At 40.4% G+C, this 27,317-nt stretch overlaps 1 protein-coding gene across 2 annotated transcripts in view; it reads right to left on the bottom strand.

The window, feature by feature from the left end:
* Window positions 1-27,317, bottom strand: part of AUTS2 (activator of transcription and developmental regulator AUTS2) — a 1,151,910-nt gene that overhangs the window by 924,880 nt on the left and 199,713 nt on the right. The gene's annotated exons all lie outside the window — the stretch shown is intronic.

The raw sequence follows: 27,317 nt of genomic DNA, 5'->3' as shown, positions 1-27,317 counted from the left end.
TTATTTTAATTTTCCTTTCCTTGTTTCTGACCATCTTTAATGAGTTCTAAGACACAGTTGCTCTTTGTGTCTTGATCTCCAGCCAACTTGTTCTAGAAATTAGTGAGATTAAAAATGAGCATAAAGGAGACCACCCAAGATCCACTTTGGAGAAATACCCCAATGTTTGGATAATTCTCAAATTAGCCAAGATTCCCGGCTCTTCTATAAGTGAAATGCTGAGAGAACATAAATAGAAGAAAAAACAAACAAATAAAGAGGCAGGATAGATGCATGGAGTAGAGAGAAAACAGAGGAGAGATATGAATGGAAAAGAAAATAAGGGGGGAAAAAGGATAAGTGAAAACATAATTTATAAGAATGATAACAGGAAAAGATAAAAGGTAAACTAGCTTTGCTGTCTTTGATTATAGCAGTTGGTTGCTTCAGGCCCAAGCTCAGTAAGAAATTTTACAGGATACTCACGATCTACCACTTTCTGGCTCCTTTTAGGAACCCAGCAGCAGTAATGTTAAGTGCCTAGCATTATCACAGAGCATTCTAAAGTAATTCTTTATTTGAAGTTTGCATCAAGGCTTGGTTTGGGTTTGGGGCTTTGCATGCTAGTTGCTACCCATAGGCTGGGATTATGCTGGTGGTAGCAAAGGAACACACAGAGAATCTAAACACACCAGAGCAAGTGGAGTTTATCAGATTAAAGTCATAAAGCAGAAATTCCTCCTGTGTATTATTTCACAGATCCAGGATCAAATGATACAACAACATTCATTCTGCTGGCAATGAGGGAGGGAGCAGGCTCTTTGTTAAACCTCTCTCTGGCCTTAAGGATTGGCTCAGGAGCTTTGGAAACATTGACTGGCCTGTTCCTTTATTAGGGTAAGGAAAAAGAGTGAGGAACACCACCTAAAACAGAAGCTCAAACTGCAGTATGGAACACATGACTAGCTAGACACCAAACTAAACAATTTCATTTTAAAATAATTTTTGAACCCTAATAAAAAGGCCATTCCTTACATTCACTTCAGTAAACAGTCTGTTGGACTGTTGTCCTAAGCCCAGAGAGAATGACCTACGATGTGATGAAGCTAGCAAGCCTGAAAAGAAGGGTGAAGTAGGGGCACAACAGAGTACAATGACAGGGGAATTTGTCTAATGGTGAAAAGGAGAAAGGGCAGCAGGTTAAAGCAAATATAAAGGACTTACTTTGAAGAGCCTTGTTGGTCCCCATCTTTCCAAGGGCCTACTCAAGTGGTTCACAACCTAGCTTGCCCATTAGAATCCCTTGGGAAATTTTCAAAACTGTATTTCTTGGAGCCCAATCCCAGAGAATCATATTCAACTGGTCTGGGATGGAATCCAACCATACTATGTTTTTTAAGCTTCCAGATGATTCTACTGTAAAGTGTGAATATAATTTTCTGTGGGGTATTTTTTTTTTAGTGTAATGATTATGGAATGTACTATACTTAACAGAATCTGTATTTTTCAAAGACATCTGAGGACAAATTTCAAATTTGAGCAAGATTTTTCAGGATCAAAAATCTAGATAATATGGTAGAGCTTTCACTAAGATTTACAATTAATTTATAGTCCAAATATCATCGGCCCTTGGTAAGGTCAACATCCAATTATACAATAATCAGGTCAATAGTAAAGGTGAATGCTTTTAGGGGGCCCAATTTCATTTCATACCTGATGCATGGATGTGAAATGTGTAGAAGAAGGATCAGACACAACAGTGGTTCTTAATGGGTGGTGAGAACCCAGACCAGCAGCCTGGACATCATTTGAGAACTTGTTAGAAATTCAAATTCTCAGGCCCTATTCGCCATATCACTATGGGCAGAGGCCAACAACCTGGGTTGCAATAAGCCCTCTAAGTGATTCTGTTAAAAGCAATAGTTTGAGAAATACTGAGAAAGAATAATAACTGATTACTAACTTTTTAATAAAGTATCCTAGAAGCACCTGTAGACATCATGGATTCTCTGAAGCTTAGATATTCCCAGGCAACACATCTAATTAGTATTTATTCTCACCAAGACTTTGTCCTCAAAATTCCTCTTTGATGTTTGCCCCTTTACCCTCAAGCTAAAGGGGCCAGTTTGTAGTCAATAATTTTTTTTTTTTTGAGGATAGTAGATAATTGTTGATTTTTCTAAGAAGCAACAGGTAAAAATACTTCTTTTAGAAGGCAAAATTCTGGCAAGGATCTCTGAGTAAAACTAAAGACTAGATTTCCTAAGTAGCTGCTATAGTTTGAATTTAGTTTGTTTGGCCCTGCCAAGGATCATGTTGAAATTTGATCCCCAGTGTTGGAGGTGGGGCCTGGTAAGAGGTGTTTGGGTTGTGGAAGCAGATAGATCCCCCATAAATGGCTTAGTGTCATTCTCCAAGTGAATGAGTTCTCACTCTTAGTTCCTGTGAGAACTGGTCGTTGAACAGTCTTGGCACCTCCCTCCCCTGTCTCTTCCTTCCTATCTTGCCATCTGATGCCTACTCCCATTTGCCTTTTACCATGAGTGGAGGCTTCCTGAGGCCCTCACCAGAAGAAGATGCTGATGCCATGCTTTTCGTACAGCCTGCAGAACCATAAGCAAATAAATCTTTTTTCTTTATAAATTACCTAGCCCCAGATATTCCTTTATTGCAACACAAATAGATTAAGACAGTAGGTTTCTACCATTATCCTTTTAGTCTATTGTTAATTTATCTAGTTACATAACCAAAAATTTATTAGCTTTCTAAAGGAGCAACATGAGAGTCAACTTGAGTAGCTAAAAAAGCCCAAAGTACTAGTCTCCCTGCTATCCAACACCAGTTGACTCAGGTGAGAGAGAAGCAGAGGAGTCTGCAATATCCAACCTTTGACTAGTGGTCAGCATTATTCTCTATAGCTATCAGATGTTTGGCATGTGCTGTTGAGGTCAGGATCTTCCATGTCACAGGTCATGTACACCAGCAGCTGCCACTCCATTCTAGAACTATCAACCATACTCCCTGTCCCAAAAGGTATATAAATGGCTCCCAAGAACCCATTCCCATATTCAAAACTATCATACCACTGATGCTTACTTTCCACCTATGCTTCTCAATAGATGACCACAGTAAGAAACACTATTGTAATTAAAGAAGGAGTAAACAAAGGTTTAAAACACTAAAGGAGTTCAACTCAGAACCAGACCCCACAACCTCAACACATTGCTTCCTGGGGCAGGGGGATATATTTCAGGAACCTGAAGGTCCTTCTCAGAGTTTTAGAACAATGGCTACATTGGGGATTACCACTGGCTCAAAGGATCTTTTGAAAATGTCACACAAAATACTAACAGTGCTCAGAACTGCCAAGTCAACTTAGTGAATAAGTTAAAACACTGAAAATTAAGTCAGTCACAAAGCATCTCTTAAATCTATTGTCACTTAAATCATGCCATGGGCCAAAGACAAGCACCCTTCAATTATGAAGTAAAGTGATGTAAGAATTTTTTTTTTTTTTTTTTTTTTGAGACAGAGTCTCACTCTGTCACCTGGGCAAGAGTGACATCAGCCTAGCTCACAGCAACTTCAAATTCCTGGGCTCAAGCGATTCTCCTGCCTTAGCCTCCAGAGTAGCTGGGATTACAGGTGCTTGCCACCACGCCTGGCTAATTTTTCTATTTTTAGTAGAGATAGGGACTCATTCTTGCTCAGGCTGATCTCGATCTCCTGACCTCAAGTGATCCTCCCTCCTTTGCCTCCCAGAGTGCTGGGATTACAGGCGTGAGCCACCGTGCCCGGCCTCATAAGGATTTTTATTATAACTTTAAATTCTACACTTCCCTCTCTCAATACCCTAAGTGAAAAGAATTAGGGTACAAGTGTAAGCCTTCTGAGATTCAGTTTTCATCATCAATATGGATGACTCTAATTTCTTCCTGCCACTTAGTGTAGGTGTTCTTTAAAGCTGAACCATTTGGGATCAAACCGATGCCCAAAACAAAGGCATAACACTCTCAGATGACTCAAAAACCAATCCTAAGAGATCAGTTAGGTCCTAGCTTAGGAAAGGTAAGTCACGGCTTTTTAGCAAAGCTTAGAGTGTACATATGAAAGACAAAAGCAACTTGGATCCTTCCAAGTTCTTCAGCTCGCTTGGAATATCAAACTATCCAGAGTCCAGGAAGAGTAAATGCTTCCCCACCAAGATTGGCAGCAATAGTAAGGTAATCAAGAAGCTGCTAAAACTAGGTTGTTCTTTTTTTTTTTTTGACTGTTGTTTTTTATGGATCTCTGTTTTGTTTTGTTTTTAAATTCTGCAGTCCCCAGAATGAAATAATCCTGGAGTTTGGCATATCATTTCCAGCAGTGATGCCCAAGCCTCTGTTAGGGCAAATATCTGTTCTGAGCCTCTGTGAGAGCCTCTGTCAGGCATATAATTCACAGAACAAACATCATTCCCCAACTGTAACTGCACTATTTAAGGAGATTGCTTTTATTCTTTCCTTGAAAAGAGAAAACTTTCAAAGTAACAAATTTCAAAAGGATGAAAAACATGGATTCTAACCTTCTTTTTCTTGGAGAGGCCAGAGAGTGTCAGTTGGGAATTATAGTATATACATCAACTATTTACTTGACCCCAGAATTTCCCTGTTGAATACTGTGCTATCTAGGAAAGTCTTCCTTTCCTATCCTTTCACTATTATAAAGGTTTCCTGGCTTTCAACCTCTGAAGGGATTACATTTAGTTCAGAAATGGGAAAAGGAGATGAAACTCATCAGTATCCCTCAAATCAATACCCTTCAGTTAGCTTCAAAAATCTCCTCAGGCCCAGCAATGAAAAATGACTTTCCCCTAACTTAATGCTCTGTTGCCCATACTTCTGAGTTTCTAGTGCTTTCTTTTTTGAGTCTTATACCCAAACCAAATAAAACTATTCAAGTGCCTCAGTGACTTTTAGTGAGAGCTCAATAAATGTGTAGTAAATGGATACATGAATGAACAAAAAATATGCTCCATTAGAAGGTATCTGAGACACTCATTTAAACAAATCAGAAACATGTCCTCAGTAATAATGAAAGTAAAGGTGGTTAGCTAGGTTCACTGAAGATGTGATACAGATTACTGACTGTTGTTAAAATACCTAAATTAAATAAAACAAACTAGCAAAAATTAGAAGATATACTAGGAATTTTAGATGAAGTACAATCAAGCATTAAGGTTGGATCAGAGCTTATTGGTAAAATAAGCCAAAAGGAATACATATGTGATTATTTTGTCACTTTCCAACAGTAAGAAATACAAGTTTATCAGGAAAGAATGATTTTTTTCCTCATACTAAATTTTAGGAGTTATTTATCATGTCAATTCTTACAGAAAGAATGCTGGGGAAAAGAAACAAAACAGTTTTTTTTTTTTTTTTGGAGACAGAGTCTCACTCTGTTGCCCGGGCTAGAGTGAGTGCCGTGGCAATATCCTAGCTCACAGCAACCTCAAACTCCTGTACTCAAGCGATCCTTCTGCCTCAGCCTCCTGAGTAGCTGGGACTACAGTCATGTGCCACCATGCCTGGCTAATTTTTTCTATATATATTTTTAGCTGTCCATATAATTTCTTTCTATTTTTTTAGTAGAGACGGGGTCTTGCTCTTGCTCAGGCTGGTCTCAAACTCCTGAGCTCCAACGATCCGCCCGCCTCGGCCTCCCAGAGTGCTAGGATTACAGGCGTGAGCCACCATGCCCGGCCACAAAACAGTTTTTAAATGACTTTTTTATCCTGATGATCTGTCCCCTTGCTACAGAGAAAAGTACTACCTAAAGTGATATAGGAGCACTGAGTATGAGAACATGATACATTACGGAATGTTGTAATATTGGCTGTTTTTAGGTTGTGTGCTGTACTCATGTAAAAGCATTTTCATGATTTTCTAATTTTATCCCAAAGTATCCTGTGTGGATAGGAAAGGTTGTTTATCAGTTAGAATGCACTGGACTATAGGAAACAGAAAATCCAACCCAACTAGCTTAAATAAGATTTCCTTTTTCTCACATGTAACAAGAAGTTCCAAAGCAGAATGGGCCCTGGGTGGTCAATTCAACAGCTAGACAGTGTCATCAAAGAAGCTATCTTTCTATCTTTTTTACAGTTCTGCTGTCTCCTGCTGTCTCAAAGCTGGGTGTCTCCTGGGTGTCAGTTTGTCCTCTTAGGCCAGCTCATGTTTCAAACATGACTGCTACCAAGTTCAAACCATCACATACCAGCAACAACCAGAGACAGAAACTATACTTGTCTTCTCTTCATCAAAAACAAGGGAACTTTTTTCCAGAAGCACCCATATAAGATTTCCCCTCAGGTTTAAATGGCCAGACCTGGACCTTCCTAAGCCAATAACTGACGTGAGGAATAAAAATATAATGACTAGCTTAGACTATTCAAGGTAATCAAGTACCCCCTAAACTCAGGTCTACACAGAAGTGAACACCTGAATAAGATCACGGCTCTGCCAGCAAGGATATAAGGTGAGCTGCCATATTTGGGTTGCTATCTCCTATACAGAGATGGTATCAACCATGTTTCCCAACCCATGGATCAAGTCCTCATGGAATGCTTAATCACAGCATGTGCTGTGTGACATGATTTGAGACATGGAAGTTTCTACAAAAGAATTACTATAGAGTACCCTCATCTATAAAAGAGACAAGGCAAAATAAACAGATGAGAAAGTAAACCATGTTGTGGCCTTCCTCTATGGGAACCAGCATACTCAATGGCCACAGCAATGCAGACAACTAGGAATGGGCAATCTGAGAGACATTCCTTCACAGATTTCAGTGACTTAGCTCAAGTATAATAAATAAATAACAGAACCGCCCTTCTCTCCTTCCATGAGACTTTAAAAGCCCTCCCTGATTTCAACCAAAAGAGATAAGCTTTGTTTATCTTCACTACTACTGACAAAGTCAAATGTTTACATCCCCTTAAATGGAAGGAGTGCTTCCCCCTACAGTTAAGTTCTTGTGTTTTAAGTAAGAAGAGCTTCCTGTGATGTCCTAACATCCACTTCATGCTTCAAATTTCTATTGAAGAATCCACTGCAGCCATCTTGAGAATCCACGTTTTGCTTTTTGGGTTCCCCCCATCTTTTGATAGCTACCATCTGTCTACATAGGCTAAGTTCATCCTGGATGGAGGTGAATGTTCTGTGCTAACACACAGGGAGCTCCTGAGTACAAAAACTACTTTTCTGCATTTGAGATCCCCAACCCTGACTGTTTCCCTTATATTCAGACATTATTAACAGTCTCTCTGGGATGCAGGGGCAAGGAAGCAAAAAAGAGGCTTTACTTATGAGTAAGGGAGGAAACAGGGAAGAAAGAAAAAGGCAGGGCAGAAATACAGAGCATATAGTCCTGGCAGACCCATGGATATGGCTCTTTTCAAAATTCCTAGCAGCCACAACCACCTCTCCAAGAGATATTACTGGGGACCAAGGAAAGCGTTTCCCCCCTTGGCCTGTCAGGTAACTGAGGGAAATACTTTCTCCCCCAAAAGTCAAGAAATCAACCAAACTGAGTAGCCAAATGCCTGATAAACACAGAGCTGAAATTATATGAATGTTGACTCTTTGTCCCTTAACAGACATATAATTTTATTTTTATTCTAGACTTCCCTAAGATGGAAGTAAAGGTAAACAGCACTGGGTAAACAATAGGCACTCAATAATTTGTTGGATGAAGAAAAACAACCCACGAACAACCCCAGAAACATTTATTCTTCTAAAACTGAATATATTAAACTGTTAACATTATCATTCTAGGTAGACAACATAGACTGGGAAAAACACTTTGCCTAGAAATAAAATACCATACACGGAATATTCACACTCACAATAGACTAAAAGTGAAAGTAGGCTCCTTGGTGAGGCAAAAACACAACTGTTAATAAAAGATGACACTCTCGGGACTACATCAAATATACATTCCCATCTATCAACTGTACTCTACAGAGAGGCAAATGGCAAGATGCTTAATATTAATAGGCACACACGTGCATATGCACACGCAAGGAAGCAAGCACACACAATGCAAACAAAGGATTCAAACTATGACAGCTAGGACAAACGGAAGCTTCAGATGCCATTAGTCACATTTATTGGATGTTCTAATCCAACCAAAAGCACTATCCAAAGCTCAGTGTACTGAGGGGATTTATAGTTAAAAGCCATTGATTCAAGCCCCAGCTCCACCACCTTAGGCAGGTCACTTAACCTCACCATTTCTTAAATATTTTATCCATAAATTGGAGACAATAATTACTTGCCCTGATAATCCAAAGCCTTGTGGGTGATTGAAACCTTCTGGATAGGAAATTAACACTAAATTACAAAGAATTATCTGACTGTGAGGGATTACTCTCAGTATATCTTGGTACCTCTCAATTTACAAACCAAAAAATAACAATTTATCAAACTCCCAGGCCATTCTCCCCTATGTTCAAAAGATTTTCCCTTCATGATTAACTACAGCTGCAGGACCTGATTCAATTTGGGCTACCTAAAAAGGAAAGAGAAAAAAAAAAAAGAAAGAAAGAAGCCTAATTCTCTTAAACCAAAAAGTTATCTGCGCTTAAGGGGAAAACAGGGCAAGAGAGAACACATTCCACTTGGTGGGCAGAACCCACACTATTTGCAAGGACTAGGTGCTTAAAGAGGGAATAAATGGCACTACCCTAATTGCCCCTTTACCTGAAAATATATTGTACACAGAGAACCTTTGTTTACCTTAATCAAAGATCAGTTTTATGCCTGAAATATCTCAAAGCTGGGTGTCTTCTTCCTACTGAAATAATAAACATATTTGCTTGTGGACCTGCTTCCTCATGGACCACTGAAGGAGAAAGGGTCAGGGATTAAGTAAAAATTGCCTGCTAGTAAATCTTGGCTCAATTCCATTATTTAATCATCAAAAAAAAAAGTGGAGTGGGTGTTATTGAGCATCTAGTATATGCCAAGCACTAGGCTAGCTGCAGAGGATCCAGAGATTCAGAAGACACAGTTGCTACCCTCTGAAGTGCTACCCAAGTACAACTGTATAACTCCATTGTCAAAATTGGCGCTGCAATGGAAGGACAACAGGATTACTGCTGAGAAAAACTAGAATTGCTCTCCAGCTACTTGTACTCCCATAAAGACACTGCTTTTAGAGCAGTGGTTCTCAACCCAGTTATACCCTAGAATCACCTAGGGAGTTCTTAAAAACCACCAATGCCTGGGCCCCATCCCAGAGCAACTATATAATATCTGGAATTGGCCCAGGCATTAAAATCTTTTAAAAGCTCCCCGAGCAATTCTAATGTAACCCCAGAGTTCAGAACCATTGTTTTAGGTCCTTCAGCCTCAGGAAAGTTTCTCTCATACTGACAGGTGGCAGCAATGCATAACAGAAGAGGTCTAAAACTGTTAAAGGACATGTGGCCTCATTCATATGGATCACAAAAATTAATATTAAAAAGATAACTGCATAAACCTAAAGAAAGCTCTACTTATTGGCTAAAGAGAAAGATTTCTTTCTAAAGTAGCCCAGGAAATATATTAGCAAGCATATTTCTTGATTTTAAAGTTACTAGTCACACAAAATCACCAGTAAACATGAGCCATCAAAGTGTTGCAGAAGTATTTCCTGCTTAAAGTTCAACCCCAACAACCTTAAAAAAAATTGCCATTAAAAGTCTTGTTTCATAATCTCCAAAATAGACGCAGCTTTCAATTGCCCACCAAAGCAGATCAGGAAATGCACAAATATACAGACAGTTGCAAAGTTCAATTTCACCAGTAACTACCCTAAACCACATACAAACTCAAGCCAGAGTAATGTCCAGGTCCTTTATCTGACTGCTCCCTTTCCATGGCCCTACCAAAATGAAGAGAAAGGTGACAACATTCACAAAAAGGAAACAGAGCCATTCCAGTGGCTTGCCCAGCAAGGAGCATTCTCAGAACTGAGGTATCGTGAAGCTGATGGAAAGGATAGACAGTGCAGCCCACCCAAAATAAAGAGAAAAAAATCTAGGGCTGGTTTCTGTTCCTACAGAATTTATACTTTTGCCACAACAAGGAACCAAAAGGTACCAGTTTCCATAAACAATAACAATGATGATTATGATATTAACTATCATAATTATCAATGGCTATGGTACGTTGAGTACTTACATTCAGTGACTAAGCTAATCATTCAGCCTGTGTTATATCACTAAATCCTCACTATATCTCAATGGTGTGGGTATTATAATCCCTATTTTATAGATGAAAAAACTGAGGCAAAGAGAAATAAGGTCTTGGTCAAAATTAAAGTCAGGCTGTTTATTCAGAAAACAGCACTCCCAACTCCTTTCAAAGTACCTAACAAAATCACCTCAATACTCATCACACCTATTTCTCTGTCAACGTTCATATGAAACGTTTACATTTTTCCCTGTGTAACTGAGCACCTCCTCCTTTTTTCCACCTAGTAATCATGATCTTCCCCAGACTGAAGTAAGTGCTTCCCTTTATGTGCACACGAAAATCAATACCGTGATATGGTGGCAAGAGTTGAAGTGATCCTCAATGTAAGCAAAGCCTGTAGATCAGCAGGCATGGCATGGCATAGAAATATTAGTGTTACTTGATGTGTTACTTGTCCCTAATAAAAAGAGCACTCAACACTTAAGTACACAAACCAGTACGCTGAGAAGATTTGTGTTAACAGCAGGGATAATCTACTAATTTTCCCAATGCTAATGGACAGTAGCTGCCATCAGACACATGTTTAGGCATCTTTTCATCACTGCTGTTCAACATACATTTCAACAAGCAGGCCCTTTTCAAGGGCTCCTTTCCTAAACAAATTCCCCATGTTTCTATGACAGTCTACACTGAGTAGGGGTCAGACTCAATGAGACATTCAGTCTTATCCCACTCATAGCCAACTACTGTCCTGCACAATCTAATTTCCAGGTGTGACCTAATAGCCAACAGTATATCTGCAGCTTCAGGAGAAGAGAGCAAGGCAGATATAGCAGCACATCATACCTAAGGAGGTGTGAGATAAGGGAAAAAGGGAGGACAGAGAGGTTGCTCAAAGGAGATTCAGGTATGGAGATATAATGCCTTAGTTTTTTTTTTGTTTTGTTTTGTTTTTATGGTTCTGCCTATCTCAATATTGCTAAGTACCAATATGCTTGCTAGGAAGTAGAAATTTAAAAAAAAGAAAAAAGAAAAAAAAAAAACAAGTAGCTTAGACTAAATAACTCAAGGTCCCCAGTTTAGCTGTACCCTTCGCTCTTCTCTTCTCCCTGCTCTTCCATTTTGGATTCATTTTTTTCCTCTGAAGAATGTGGGGGCCTCAGCAGTAAATGGGTTGAATAAATAGGGCCTTGAAAAGCTCCATGTTTATTTCTAAAATTGCAGCCTTCAGCAACAAAGCACAATAGGAGTAGCAGCTATATATATATATGTCCTCATGGGACCAGGATTCAAGAGATTCTTGGATTAAAGACTCCACTCTCAACTCTGATTTCTGGATCATTGGTCAACAAAGAAAATAGCACAGTCTATGTTTTGTTCCTCCACTCTATTGGGTGAGGCAAGATTCTATCTGTACTGTGTTGAAACTTTTAAACTGAGTCTTTCAGATATAGTTTCACCAAATGAACTTTATGTCCTATTTGCTGTTTCCCTTTCTCTTAACACCTCTACCCAGCAGTCAATACGTCTGCAAAATCAACAATTGTCCAATTATAAACAAAATGTTTCCTATTTTCCAAAGTTTAGCAGAAAAGGTACAGGCTGTGCAAGCAGACAGACAAAGTCAAATCTTGCACATACACTTCCTAGCTACATAGCTTTTGTACCTTATGTAAAAATAAATCCCCATGTTACTAAAATGGTGATGGTTAAGCTATACCAATGAAATTTTAAGGATTTTACTAAACTACCCACAATAGACACCAGTACAGTGGCTGGTCCACAGTGAACTGTCAAATGTTTCTTCTTCTCTTCCACCTTTAACCACTATGACACTACTGCTGCTTATACCACCAATTTTGTAAAACTGCACTAGTTTATACCCTCTCACTATTATGACTAGAACAGCCCCCTAATCCATCTACTTCCCTCCAGTCACTGACAACCCTTAACTAGATTCATGCAATACAAAATCTAATCTTGTTCCTTCCCTGCCCAATAACCTTCATTGGCTCCCCTCTGCCTTCAAAGGAAAACAGAAACTTACTAGACTCGAACGTGTGTTTCCTCACATCCCTACTCCTCTGGATCCAACCCCACTCCAAAGTTAGATCCCAGATCCCTCTCTCCAGCACACATACAGAACTTTACATATACTGGGCACCAAATCTATGCTGGGCAGCTTTGCATTTTTTATGCAGTTACCTCTATTTTTCACGACTGCCTCCCACTTTCAAAGCAGTAGCCTTAAGGAAATAAAACACTCCTTGAGAGCTTCACTTTATTAAGCCTCTCCACATACAAGCAGCCTGGCCCCCAATTAATTGCACCCCTGCCAGAGGTGATAAAAGAGATGAAATCACACTAGAATCTAACTTGTGAGGAATCATCTGTACTTCATGCTATTATCCCTTTCTTTCCTGTTCATTCCTCAAAACTTGGCTTATCACCCCTCATCCCAGGAAATGCTGCCTTGATGGCCCACTGCTCTAGCTCCTTTGACCCCTTTCCCACATGATTGACAGCTCAGTTTAGCATCCTGCTGTAGAGTCCCTTAATCTCTCCTTGTCTGTGCCCTACAAGCAGCCCTTAATCCTATGTCCCTTGTTTACTCAGTTATTCCCCTACAAGTGATCAACCTAAAGCAGCAGTTGTCAAAAACTTTAGCATAAATCTAAATTGCAGAGTTTATGAAATATATTGCTAGCCCCAACCTTCAGCATTTCTAATTCTGTTGGTCTAGGATGATGCCCAAGAATCTGCAACTCTAACAAATTCCCAGAGGATGAGGATGTTACTTGTCTAGGGACCACACTTAGAGAACCACTGACCTAAACTTCTCTTTCCCCAACTGGATGGAATACACCTCTGGAGTCTGGAACTCATATTTCTTTACTATTTCACAAAGCTGGGCACAGAGTAGGTGTTCAATAAATATCTCTGCTGATTGATGACCTTTGTGTCCCATTCCCTCCCGTCTGTGCGACAGGGCTTCTCTCTACCTACAATAAGTCTATTGTGGACTGCCACTGTAGGAGCAGCTCTTTATCAATCCTGTGTATATATGACTTCCAGGCAGTACCTATCTGACTGAAGCAGGGCAGAGAGAAGCACACCTCATAAACCCCATGAAATGCAGCAGCAATTAACCTGGTAGGACAAGAAACTAAGTCTTAGGTAGAATAGCTTCCTTTGATAAATACAGGTCCTATATACTTCAAGACTGGCTCATACTTTAGTTATAATAAAGCTAGTTTAGTTATAATAAAGCTCTCTGAAGACACCCATTTCCTGGTAAGTTCCTCCATATGCCTCCTACCCATTGTGTGCACTATGAACCAAGCAGCCAATAGTTTACACAGGCAGCCCAGTATAGTTGTCATCAGTTCACAGGGATCCTATTGTTTTCTTCAGGAATAATTAACCAACAGCATCAGGAGGAAGATACAAGTTGACATGGTGCTTAGAATTTCCTCAAGAAATGTCTAAAGAACTGCTAAAGATGGAAGACAACTAACTGTGCTTTTATAGCACTTAATCACACCTGCTTATTAAAGTCCATGAAACTGAACTTGGAGACCATTTCTCTGGCTCATTTCCTCAGGCCTGTTTTGGAAATGGCAAGAAAGGTGATAAGGTGGCAACAATGTCAAAAAAGTTTCCTTGATTTGGATCAAAAATTTCATTCCTACTTAAAAAGGAAAACCCATAATCACTGCTTGGGTTTATTCAACGCATTGCCCTACTCCCTTTCCATTCTAAAGTCACTTCCATTAAAAGCTACTTAAGTACAAAAGGTGTCCTTGCTCAGTCCCACTGTACCTTTCCACAAACTCAAGCACAGCCAAGCTCTCTGCTTCTGTCCTTGGTAGGATCTGCCCCTGTTGGCAGATTGGTTGTTCCAAGGAAAACTAAGGTGAGAGACACTTTTTCCCTACTCAACAAAAATTCAGAATCTACCTACTAAACACAATCAAATTTTACAAGGCACTGAAGTGATAACCCCCAAGCAGAAAGCCCATGAGGCAATAAATATCTTATAAACACAAAGGTCACAGACCCAAGTGTTTATGAGCACAGAAGATGTTTATGGCTATCCACTCGGCTAGAAATTTGCTTTCAACCTTACTACTTTCTCTTCTTTATCGCCAGCCACATTATTATTATTCTCCAATTATTTTTGGAAAATACAAAGCAAAGAGGACTGTAAAAGAGCTTTATGAGACTGTTGAGCCAAATCAGTATGCCAGAAACAAATCAATGCTTTGAAGAGTTCTGAATACAATTACAGACAAACAATAGTCCAATGTATCTGGTAATCTCCCTCCAAACCATTACTGCATAGATTAAAAGATTATAGATATTCCTCTCTGCTCCTCAATATTAACAGTGATATAAAGCACATTTAATAAACCCAAACTGCCACAGCCCTAAAGTTGGATTATGTGTCTGGTTCTTCATAAACTGACAAGTACATGCAGACTCAGTTTAATAATATACAATCTTGGGTCAATCAAAATCTACCCTCACCAGCTCTCTATTTATTATTGCTTTTGCCACAACCTGCACCCAATCAGATGCTGTCCTAAAACTCTCTTGGCTGGCAGCTGCACAAAAATCTGCACAGCATCAGCATAACAAGTGACAGGTCTCCCCATCAATTACAACTGTGAGGGAAAGACAGCTTCAGCGGGGACATAACCCCACAGTCACACACCACCTTAGTTTCTGAGGGACCATCAGATCAGAAAGGAAGCTGTCATCAATGGAGACAAGGAACCCAGCTCCTCATTAGCCAGGGTTTTCTTTTCTTCTCTTTTTTTCAACAATACATCAAGGAATAATCATGGGCCAACTCAACTCTGACAGCTCCTTATGTAAATGGCATTTAAATGCAGGAAAACAGCTCACAAACAAAGGGGCTACAGCTAGGTTGCAGCTCATAGACACACTCAGACCTGGTGTCCCATGCTGTGGGTCTCTCTAGGTTTTATCTCCTGCCAAATGAGCACAAATATCACAATGAACACAAAGATATCATCAGGGGGCTTTGTGGAGGGTGGGGATAAGCTATGTGCAGCCTGTTGGAGTCCAGAGGCAGGTTCTTATCCAGGAGAGCAGCACCTGCCTCCTAGACCATCCACATTTCCAGGCAGGGCTGTCCTGCCTGCCAGGCCAGGTCCTGGTTTGAAGCTCGTAACTCCACTTCTGCCCAGTCTCTCTACCCTTTTGCTGTTCTTAATCCAAATCCTCAGTCCAATTCAAGGCCTTCTTCCCCGACAAATTTCACCTCCCTCAGCAGTCCACAAGAAGCCATTCACGTCTGATTTCCTGTGGCGCAAACATAAAACATTGCACATCAGAGCATGGGAATCTATTTTGTCCTCAACAGTCCACTAATCCTCCAATTGTTACATACAGGTCTTATAACCCCAAATGACCACTAGGTTCCCTTAGCCAGACATATTCTAATTCTCCTTTCTTCGTCACAGAGGATGTACACAAAGTGTTCATAAGACCTAGCACATTAAATACCGTCTTCAGCAAGGAATGAGAAAGACAGAAATGTTACCAATGAGGGGGGTGGAAGCAATAAGGATGAGCTGCTAGAAAGGTGGGCTGTCCGCAATTAAAAGCATACGTGTTCCTTCCTCTAAGATTCCTCAGCACTCTGCTTACACTTTAATAATTAATCTACTATGCAATTGTTAGTTTTCTATTTTCATATTTGCTTCCCATGCCAGAACAAGTGATCCTTAATAACACAGTGCTGTCACTGGTTTGTCTCCCCAGTGACTAAGTGATCAGAGTGAGCCCATGATGAGGAATAATCGCAAACATTTACTGAGTATTTGCTATATACAACGCATATATATTTTAAGCACTCCATAACAGCCTTACTAGACAGGTACTATTGCTGCCATTTTGCTGATGAGGGAACTGAGGCTCCAAGAGGTAACAGAGGTCACAAAACTAGTAAGACCCAGCAGTCTGGCTTCAACACCCATGCCACCAAGTACCTGCTGAATGAATGGGTGAATGACACTGAGCAGGAAGGTAGCTGCAGTATAACAGTATAAAGAACAGCGGATTTGGATTCAGATGTCCCAGCCTAGAATCTTGGCTCTTTCAATTACTGGATAGACCTTGGCTTATTCAAAACTTCTCAGGCCCCTATTTTATCTATAAAAAGAATGGGGCTAATAAAATCCATCTTGTAATTTTGATGTAAAGAGCAAACATGAGTGAAAGCTCCTGGTAAACTATAAAGTACTCTATAGTTATTAGTCAATTGGGTCAAAAATCAGTCCTTTATAAGGATCCAAGATTAGCACGATGGAACTTCTAAGACTAGATAGGATGGAACAAGAAAGCACAACTGACAACAGCTGTGAATGCCATGCACAGGGCCTAAGAGCATACTAACAACTTGGAGAAACAACTTGTGTGAAGAAGTAACTTCTAGCCCTCAACCTATAACACTCCACGTAAGTTTCAGTTCTACTCTGATCTTAGCCAGAATAACTGAGTTTAACACAGAAAAGAAAGCACTAACCCCAACTGATTTAATCTGCTAATATTCTTATATTATGTCTGGAGAGGGCAGAATGTGAGTAAATATTTTAATTTCAAGGGGCTGGTGGAATGACCTGTGGAATTTAAATGAATTGATATATGTTAAAGTACTCAGTGTCAGGTCTAAAAGATGGATGCTCAAAAAAAAGAATGTTTCCTCCCTCGCTTTTAGAAATCATTAGGAAATAAAGCTTTGGGATGTCAGAAAGGTTTAGACCCAAGATACAAGTCTCCCCATAATTAACAGCTTTGCTCAGAAACTGAAGCTCTACATACCCAAACCTAGGCATCATTTCTAGCCACTGCAGTACTTGGATTTCAAAGGCAAAAGGCTTGGCCTGTCTTGCCATTAGGAAACTGTGCAGCAGATGACATGACTTTTATTGGCTAGATTCAGATCGACAGTCACCCAAGTCCAAACACAAATTAGGGTTTCCAACAGGAAGTCATTTACTGACAGGGGCCTCTTAGAATAAATAGTGTAAAAGTAGTCAGAGATGGCTCTGTTGTCTCTCACCATTTATAGGTAGAACATATACACAACTGAAACGTTTAGGTCATTATCCTAAGTTGCCTTTAAGCATTTTTTAAAAAATGGTTGTAAAGAGGTCTGGAGAAGATGCAAAACAGAGCAAAGCATTTCCTCCAACATACTAAATATGACTTCTCCTGACCTTGTTTCTTTCAAAGATCTATCATTCCAAAGATGACTTTTAGATTGGTGCTTCAAATACCTCAATCCTTTCAACCTGACAACTTTCTACCTTATCAAATTCTCTCTTAATTATACACACACACACACACACACACACACACACACACACACACACACATCCTTATCAAGTCCAGGAAAGAAAAATCCCCAATTTCAATAAAAAGAGGTATTTAGACAATGTGCAAGATGTAAAAGAAAATAGACCCATTCTCTTTCAGAAAACATACCCATTTTTCTAGCCACAGAGGAAAGCAAATTGGCTGCACAGATAGGATATGAAAGTCTTTGATGCCTTATCATGGTTTAGTATACTATTTGATTATTCTACAAGGTGGTGGCTTAATACCAAGCCAGAAGTTGTAATGGTTGTTGTAAATGCCTTTATGGCAAAGCCAGGGTAATTCAGAACTGAGGTATCACTATTTTAAAAAATAAATTTTAACTGAAAAATAATTGGCTTCTCTCTTCATCTCTAAAATGAGAACTAGCTTAAGAAAAGAATGCCTATTATTCTTTAAAAAAGGAACTGCTGCCTTTCATTAAGATGCCATGAATGCTTTTCTGTTGGCCACAACACTGTCAAGGGCAGCGCATTCTTGGCAAACTCTGCAACATAAAGAGGCCAGCCCCTCGTCTGTAAGCACCCAGCCCCCAGTCATCTCTAGAGTGCATGCTCCTCTCCCCCATGCTGCTGAGCACACACTGTGCACACACAAAGTTCCTGCAGATTTTTCCAAGTGCCAATTCAGCCCCCAAGTGCACATTCACTGTGCAGGCTGAAAGCAGGGCTGCAGGTGACAAAGAGAACACAGCTCCTATTCTTTGGAGTCCTATTCAGTACACTGGGTTAGAGCGGCTCCAGACTGTGTAGGGCTCTCTGCTTCAGAGGCCCCTTACCCGGGTGGCCTGGCTGGGAGCTGGCCACTGGTGCAGCAGGAGGGGCCCATCCACACAATGGGTCCACATCACACAGATACCCTGCCAGCCGGAGATTTTTCTCTCCTGCCCAGCTCAACACGATCCACAAAGTGCTTTTGTGAATACAGCTCTGATCTTTTCCTGACAGCCCATATTCTTTCTCAGTTTCACTTTCTTACTCCAAACTGCCTGAGCAGAAACCCAGGGGAATTAGCAGGGCAGAAGCATCGCTATTTCCTATAAGGAACATAGGAAAACAAATGATGTGGTTCAGGTTTTTATAACATTTGTATATTATTTACGAAGTAAGCCAGTGGGGCTCAAAATGTGTGGTGCCAAGAAAATATCAAAGCAGCAAAAAGTAAAAGTCCCTGAAAGTGCAGAATCTTTAAACCAGAAATTTACAATGGGTTTTTCTTGGCAAGGAGAGCCTCAATAGAATAATGGTAAAATTGTACTTACTCTAAGGATGTAAATGGAAATACCACACTTGCTGGCACGGCCCAAAATCCCAACCGCCCTACACTCGATTGCTATTTTCATAAATGCAGTCCCTGTTAAACCACAAGCAGGATTGTGAACCACCCCTACCTCCGCTGCTGACTTCTCCCTTTTTCTGTTTACCAAAATCTGTACGTGCCCACAGAGCTACCTCAGTTGACACCCAGAATCTAAGTCTGATGATCAAGAGCAGGAAGGCCTGGACATTTATTAAGGCCTACCACACGCCAAGCACAAGGCTATGTGCTTTAAATATATTCACAACTACTTACAGGTACTTGGGAACTACATGCCAGATTCAAGCCATTTTTAGACACTCCCTTCTCCCATAACATGACTCCACAACCAATAAGTAGGATTCATCCGAACTAATATTTAGGAAGCCTCTAATATGTGTACCTGACTCAATGCCAGGTATTTCACAGTCATCATCTGACATACTCTTCACAACAATTCTGAGTGGTAGGTATAATCTCATTTATCCAGTAGAGAAACCTAAGCTCAGATGGGTTAAATAATTTTCCCAGTGTCAACCATCTATCTAATGAGGAGATAGGCAAAGCCAGCAGTGTCAGACCTGACACCTGACTGCACAGCCACTGTCCTTCTAAACTATACCCTCTAAGTCCACTTAGTCACACTTCTAACAAAGACTTCCTAAGTGCTTGCCACATGCCAGGCAATGTTCTAGCACTGGGTACACAGGTGGACAGTGTAGCATTTAAACAGGGGCTTAAAGTGAGGGTATGAGCCACATTTACATCTGGGGACAGAATGTTCCAGGATAAGAGAACGATAATGCAAAGGCTGTAAGTTGGGAAATGCTTGGCTTGCTTTAAGAACAGAAAGGGCCGGGCGCGGTGGCTCACGCCTGTAATCCTAGCACTTGGGAGGCCGAGGCGGGTGGATCCTTTCAGCTCAGGAGTTCGAGACCAGACTTAGCAAGAGCAAGACCCCGTCTCTACTAAAAATAGAAAGAAATTATATGGACAACTAAAAATACATAGAAAAAATTAGCCGGGCATGGTGGCGCATGCCTGTAGTCCCAGCTACTCGGGAGGCTGAGGCAGAAGGATCGTTTGAGCCCAGGAGTTTGAGGTTGCTGTGAGCTAGGAGGACGCCACGGCACTCACTCTAGCCTGGGCAACACAGCGAGACTCTGTCTCAAAAAAAAAAAAAAGAACAGAAAGAAAGCTCAAGGGTCAGAGAGGATTAATCTTGGGGGCTAGCAAGAGATGAGGTGACAGATAGCAGGCACCAGACCATGCAGTGCCTTGTAAACCATGGTAAGTAAGGTCTTTGAATTGCATTCTTAGCAAAATGGGAGGCACTCTGGAGGATTCTGAACTGAGGAGTGATATGATCTAAAGTACATTTTAAAAGGGCCACTCTGGCTGCTGAGTGAAGAACACTCTGCAGGGAGGCAGCATAGGAGCAGAGAGGTCAGGTGGGAGGCTGCTGAGGCAGTCCAGGCAAAACATCATGGTAGTTCAAACCAGGGTGGTGATAATGTAAGTGCTCAGAAATGGCTGGATTTCATTCAGTCTGGTTTTAGCCCCCAGTGGTTGTTAACTAATACTGACACAGTAGGCATTATCTCAAAATCATTCCTACTATTGCCTCAAAAGAACCTGGATCCAGAGCCCTAGAGTTAAAAAGAGCCAGGCAGACACTCGAATGACCAGCAATAAATAAAATCCAGTTGAAAGCTGTGGCCCACAGCATTGCATTCATCAAGGGCATCCCTGAGCCAGTGAAGACCCAGCACTCAGGAGAATATAGTATGACATGTTTAGGTAAAGTGTGGCAGAATAGATAAATCTCACAATACCACCTTCTGGGTGACATTTTCTGCCCTCCAGGTACTGTCACCATCTTTGGCAACCCTAGTGCCCACATTTATCATGCAATGCAATCTATACAGCATCAAGCCTGGCAGAAGCTGGGGAGGAACTCATATATTTGTGATGGATGGAATATGTAACCCCCTACTCCCATCTTGCCAATAGCAAGAAGTGTTTTTAAGCACAATATCACTTGTTTTTTGCTGGGGTCTTTTTTTTTCCTCACAGAAATACCCTAATTATCATGCTGGAGAGTTGGGGAAAGATGGCTTTTATGGGGTTTTATCTCCCAAACACAGTATTGTCATGGTTTATTTCTTTGTGTTTTTACAGTAACATGATGCTCTCCTGTAATTGAGACTATTATGGAGAGGGCTGGCATGTGTTTTACACAAGATTAAAGGCAATTTCTGTTTCCAAAGCCACTATTGCTTCTTGGAAAACTCCCTTCCTATGCTAAACTAAATCCAGTAAGACAAAATTCTACATTCACCTGGTCTGCATTAGAGGGTTGCAAACAGGACTAGGAGAGGCAATTTCGTTCATGCATTGATTCAAGCAGTATTTACTAAACCTCTACTGCACCAGGCACTGCGGGGGTGGGAAAATACAGCACAAAATAAAACAGTCTTTGCCCTCCAGGGGCTCTGATGACTATGCTGTAAGGCAGACTGTGGTAAGAGCTATAATAGAAGTAAAACAACATGCATTGGGGAAAACAGGGAATGAAGGATTGGCTCCCACCTGATGAGAAGGAGTGGTGTGAGGAAAAGCTATGATGGGAACAGAACTTTCAAGTCCCATAGGGCCTGGGTAAGGTATTACTGATAGCAAGTACAGCAAGGTTTGTACAAAAGAGAGTAAAAGCTAAGGCTGTGATTAACTGAAAAATCACCTGAAGGGCCTTGAGCCTGGAGGATAATTATTATGGATGGGAGGGGGAGCACAAAGGTAATAGGGCAGAAATAAGATCAGAAAGGAGGCTTGGAGCCAGTTTGTGGAAGCTTCTCCTGGACTGAAGACTTTGGATTGAGATACTCAGGGGACACTGGCAAACTATTTCAGGTGTTTAAGTAGAAAAAGAAAAGACTGTCCTGTGTCAATTACAGGCCAGACTTGGGCTGGATATCCCATACATACCTCCTAAACCTCACAGTGATGTAATATGGTAGCCAAATTAAGCCCCAGACAAGAAAACTATTAGGTCAAGTTTTCATTTGTTCTAGATTTCAAACTATTCTTCCTGATTCCATGTGTCCAGAAGTTGTATTCCTCCCATGAGGCCCTTCAGATTTCTCTTGTATGACAGTAACAAAGTCAACAGTGTGGAGAATGGTGTGGAATAAACACATTCTGGCCACAGAACTTCTTGCAAAGCTGAGCTCTCCTCAAATGAGAGATACAGAAGGAATAAGGGCAAAGATTAGAGACCCTTCTAGCATTCATAATTTTCTCTGTCCTCCTGCCAACCTCCATTTCTAGGGGATGTATGCTTCATATCAGTTGTATGTAAATATAAAAATGTTGCCTTCCAAACATTTTTAACCACGCTATGAATTGTGGAATTGGGAGAATAATACTCTCACCTTATTTCAGAGTATGATTTCTAGTCTTCAAAAAGCTCTCAAATACAGCATCTGACAAGCAGCCCATTTTACAGACGAACTAACAAAGGCTCAGAAAGTAGTGACTTACTCAAGGTCAGAATGTCAGTTTCTTCTGTATCCCAGCCCACCATTTTTCCGTCCCTCACAAAGAATATTATTCATATTCAAATGGAGGAAAGATCACAGGTAAAAACAATCCTTTTTACATCTATATGCTCCTTTAATCTACTATTTTCTTTCTGTCTCTTAAATCCTACTTCTCTATCCACACCAATATCACCCCTAGCCCCACATCAGACTCTGAATGTCAGAGTTAGGACTTCTCATGATCAATCCTCTCAGAAAAGACTGAAGCTCAGGGAGGAAAGGATCTTTCCTTTAACAAATAGCTACTATGTGCCAGGGGCTTTCCATACATCAATAGAGCAACAGGAGTATTTACTCAGTCTTAATTATGGGCCAGGCACTATGCTAAGCATTTTAAATATGATCACAGTTAATCCTCAGAAGAATCCTGTAAGGCTGGTGGTTTATTTTTGTATATGAGGAACCTGAGGCTCAGAAACATCCAGTAATTTGCCAAAGATCATACAATCATTAAGTGATAGAACTGGGGTTTGAGTCAAAGTCTTCTGTGCTCTGAAGCCAGAACTCTTAGCCACTGTTATGTGGCACAGAGAAGTGGGCACAACAAGAGAGGTGGGCATGGTGGGGACACACAGAGTGGAGTGTGTCAAGAGGCTGGAATGTGTGGAGAAGCAGCAGTAGGGAAGCAGAGTCAGGTGGGGTCAGACTATGACTTACCTTTTAGGTCATGCTAGGGAATACAGGCTTTATGTGGATGCTGAACATCAGCTAGAGCATTTTAAGTAGGTAAGTGACCTGGCCACATTTGTATATTTTAGGAAAATTCACTCTGGTTCTGATGTACAGAATTGATTTTATTGGGGCAGAGGAGAGCCTGAAAGCAGAAAGAGGGGTCAGAAGGTTTTACATTATTCTAACAAATCGCTGATGAGGGCAATATGAACCAGGCTGCTTCCTGGGTGTTCAATAAATATTTGTTAATTGCAGTATTGATTGGTTACAAGCAGAACAATCCGTTGTACCTATTGGGGCATGTCAGCTCTATCATATGGTCGTTCCAGTAGGTGATCACAGACTCTGGGTGCAATGTTCTCCCATGCTGAGACGGTCTTTCTTTACAGGCAGCCAACATTGTGTTACTTCCTCTCTGGGGTTTTATCCCCTAACTCTCTGTGCTTCTACTAATAATGAAATTTCAAATGAAATGTGAGACCCACATTCTGAGCATGAGTATTTATCTATCTTATTTTGGCTGGGGTGGGGATGGAATTGTATAGGTAGGTGGTACATAAATTTGAAGAGGAATATGTATTATATTTCTATCATGTGATTCCTCCATTCTGTAATAATCAACTGCATTCCTTATAGGAAAGAATTCAGAGGGCTAAGAGGTAATGTTGATGGGAAGATAAGAAAATATACATCTCTAGGCTTAACTTAAAAGCAGAAAAAAAGAAAAAAGAAATAAAAAAATGAAAAAATGGCAATAATGGAAAACAAGGCCTGATTGCCCACCAAAAGCCTCAGGAGGATAGACAAAGTGAATGCCACACACAGCGAAGGGTCTGTCATTTAACATTGGAAGGGTGTGGTGTCCAGGTTAGATGGGCTCCAGAAGGCACCGACTAGCCTTTGCAAACTCCGTTCTGTACCCCTCATCTCTCCTAATAAAGTGTACAGCTGCAGGACCAAGAGCTAAAGACAATCATCAGAACTTTGCCCAGTTCGCCCTGGATCTTGAGACAAAAACTTCAGGAAACCCTTTTGCCCTGCCCTGCTAAGCCACATAACTTCATTTATAATTGGGAGCTACAGTTCCTACCCTGGCCAGATACACTGAGAGTAGCCAGTTAGACACCATAGGCTAAATTAGAGTGGGGCTCATCTGCGTGACTGAGGAAGAGAAGAAATTGCTAAAGGCCCATCCAGATAAAGTACAATCTAAGGAAATAGTTTATTATATTACCTAGTTAGCACATGAGTTAGTGCCTACATATAAACTTTAAATATTCAGAACACTAAGAAACATATGAAAGAAATGTTTGGCTTTTTAAATAAAGTAGAACGGTGCCATGATAGTATTCATTTACTTCCAGGGTGGATCCCTCAACAGGATATCACCTGACTAGCCAGTGGTTCTCTATTTTAAGTGTGCATAAAAATCATTTGGGAGACTCTTTAAAAATGCAGATTACCACACCCACAGAGTCTGATTTAGTAGGTGTGGGGTTAGGTCTAGTGTAGTGGTTAAAATAGGTCCACAAATTCTTTAATACTCCTCCCTTCAAAAGGTGGGGCCTCATTCTCCTCCCCTTAAATGCAGGCTGTCCTTAGTGATTCGCTTCTGACTAATATTATAGAATGTAGCAGAAGTGACAGTGTGTGACTTGCAAGATGAGGTCATTTCTTTTTCTCTTCAATCAGTCACTCTGGGGAAACCAGCTGTCATGTTGTGAGGTCTCTGTGGAGGGGGTCCATGTGGAGAGAAACCAAGGCCTCTTGCCAAAAGCCATGTGAGTGATCCTTCTTAGAAGTGGATCCTCTAACCCCAGTCAACAATTCAGATGACAGTGGCCCCAACCAACATTTCCACTGCAATCTCAAAAAAGAAGCTGAGCAAGAACCACCCAGAGAATTTCACTAAGGAATTCCTGACCCACAGAAACTAAGATAGTAAATGTTTGTTGTTTTAAGATGGTAAGTTTTGGGGCAATTTGTTACATAGCCATATATAACTAATTTAAATCTCAATCTTAGTGACGTACAGTAAAAAATAAATACCCATAGTAATACAATCCAGATGTTTCCAATTCTGCATGATCTTGAAAAATTACTAAAAGCAAAATTAGACTGTACTTATTCAAACTCATCAGGCTTAAGATTCATTTCATTCCCCTGATACTGCTGCGTAACCACTACCCTGTATAAGTTTAGGGAGACAACATGAGGTTCAGGAAACTAAACATTGAAAGAGCATGTTAGCCAACATTTGCTATACACGTTTTAAATTTCTAGCTAAAATTTACACTCAGATTTTAAACGCAAAAAGAATAGGTCTCTAAGGCAGGGCAGAGACCTCTTTGCCCAGGATCAAATCTGAAGGGTCTCACAAGTACTTTTATCATAGTAAAAAGCTAATCAATAATTCTTTACCTTGAAATCACAGGGAAGAAGGAGACTATGGATGAGTAGAGTATGACAGCTAAAGGCAAGGCTCCAGAATGAAAATGCTATGCTAAGGGGTTCAAATCTCATCTGCTAGCTGTATAACCTTGGGCAGACTGCTTAATGTATATCCCTGTGTCTCAGTTTCCTCAACTATAAAATGGGGATAAAAGAGCATAAGGAGTAGATGGTTCAACAGGTATAAAGCCCTTAGGATAATATGACATACATGGAAGCACTCATTAAACATAAGGTATTATATAACATATTCCATTTCCATATTATTTCCTAACTAAATCTTTACCTGGATACCCTAAGAAGAAAATTTTGAGTTTCGTTCTCATACCCTTCTCTAGTCTTTCTTCTGTGGTAGTGAAGCTGGTGAAAAAAGACCTTGGAGTAGGATTCAGTCACGAGAAAAAAAAGTTTCTCGCTGCTCAACTACTATCTTATTGCTCATCGGTGGCATCACATCTATATCTACATAGGGAAACAAAAGTTGGTTCTGCTTCCTACACTTGTCTCTGACGGAGAGAGGTCCTTGCTACTGCAATTTTTAGGACAATTCCCATCCTTAGGTGAAGTGATCTGGGTTGCTTGGTTTCTTCTTTACACAGATTTGCAAAAATCTTCCAGAAGAATTTGCATTTTCTCTGTGTCATTTTCCTACCCTTTTTTCACTCATAACTTGCTCACATCTTGTCCAAGGAGTTTGGTATTTTTTTACAGTCACATGTTTTTGTTCCTGTACCACTCTATCTAGACCATTTACCTAATTCAGGATATGAAGCCTCTTTCACTTCTCATTTGAATTGTTTTATTCTGAGCAACAAATACAAAGAAAGCCTGCCTTTCCATATTATTTGTCTCCTCTTTCCAACTATCCCCCATCATGGCAGTCTGTCTAAAGTAAATGTGGTTTTCACAAGGAAATTTCTAGGCAGGGGGCAAAGGTAAAGGGTGATTTCAAAAATGCCAACATTGAGCAAAACACTTGCCACAAACGTAAGGTCAGTGTATTTTGAAAGCTTTGCCATGTAACCCCACAATCTCTTTGTAGATTTATCTCCTGTTACCAAGGCTGTTACTTAAGTCAACAAGGCACTGGGCTGAAACTATAAACACTGCCACGGTGGATCACATTCACAGTCCATCCTCACATCAGTGTTCTGCATCTGACAACTGAACCAAAGAAGAGTTTAAAGGAAGACATAACTGTCTTCCCTCATATAAAAGTTAAGGTATCAAATGCTGCAAGCTCAAGAGACTAAAAGGAAAACAACATCTATACAGTGATTCTTAAACTTGAGCATGCATCAGAATCAAAGGAGAACTTGTTAAGAAACAGATTGCTGGCTTCCTCCCCTCTCACGCAAAGGTTTCTGATTCAGGAAGTCAGAATAGAACCTCGGAAATTTGCACTGTGAATAAGTTCCCAGGTGATAATGACTTTGCTTGTCTAAAAACCACATATTGAGAACCACTACTGTGTAGAAAAGAGGTAGAACCCAGAAATGCTATTAATACAAATCGAGACAAGAAATACAACAAAATCTGCACAATTCTCAACATCAACCCCGGTCTGTCACCATCCATGTAACTGTGGGTCTATGATCCTATATTTTGGCTATCAACAAGGAATAAAACTAATAGATCAGGAGAATGATAAAGTATAGACTAGTAAGTACATATGATCTATCTCTTC

Source organism: Lemur catta, chromosome 2, assembly GCF_020740605.2.
Source record: "Lemur catta isolate mLemCat1 chromosome 2, mLemCat1.pri, whole genome shotgun sequence".
Classification (NCBI taxonomy): Eukaryota; Metazoa; Chordata; class Mammalia; order Primates; family Lemuridae; genus Lemur; species Lemur catta.
Note: the sequence above shows the minus strand (reverse complement) of the source record. Positions and strands in the feature narration are given on the sequence as shown.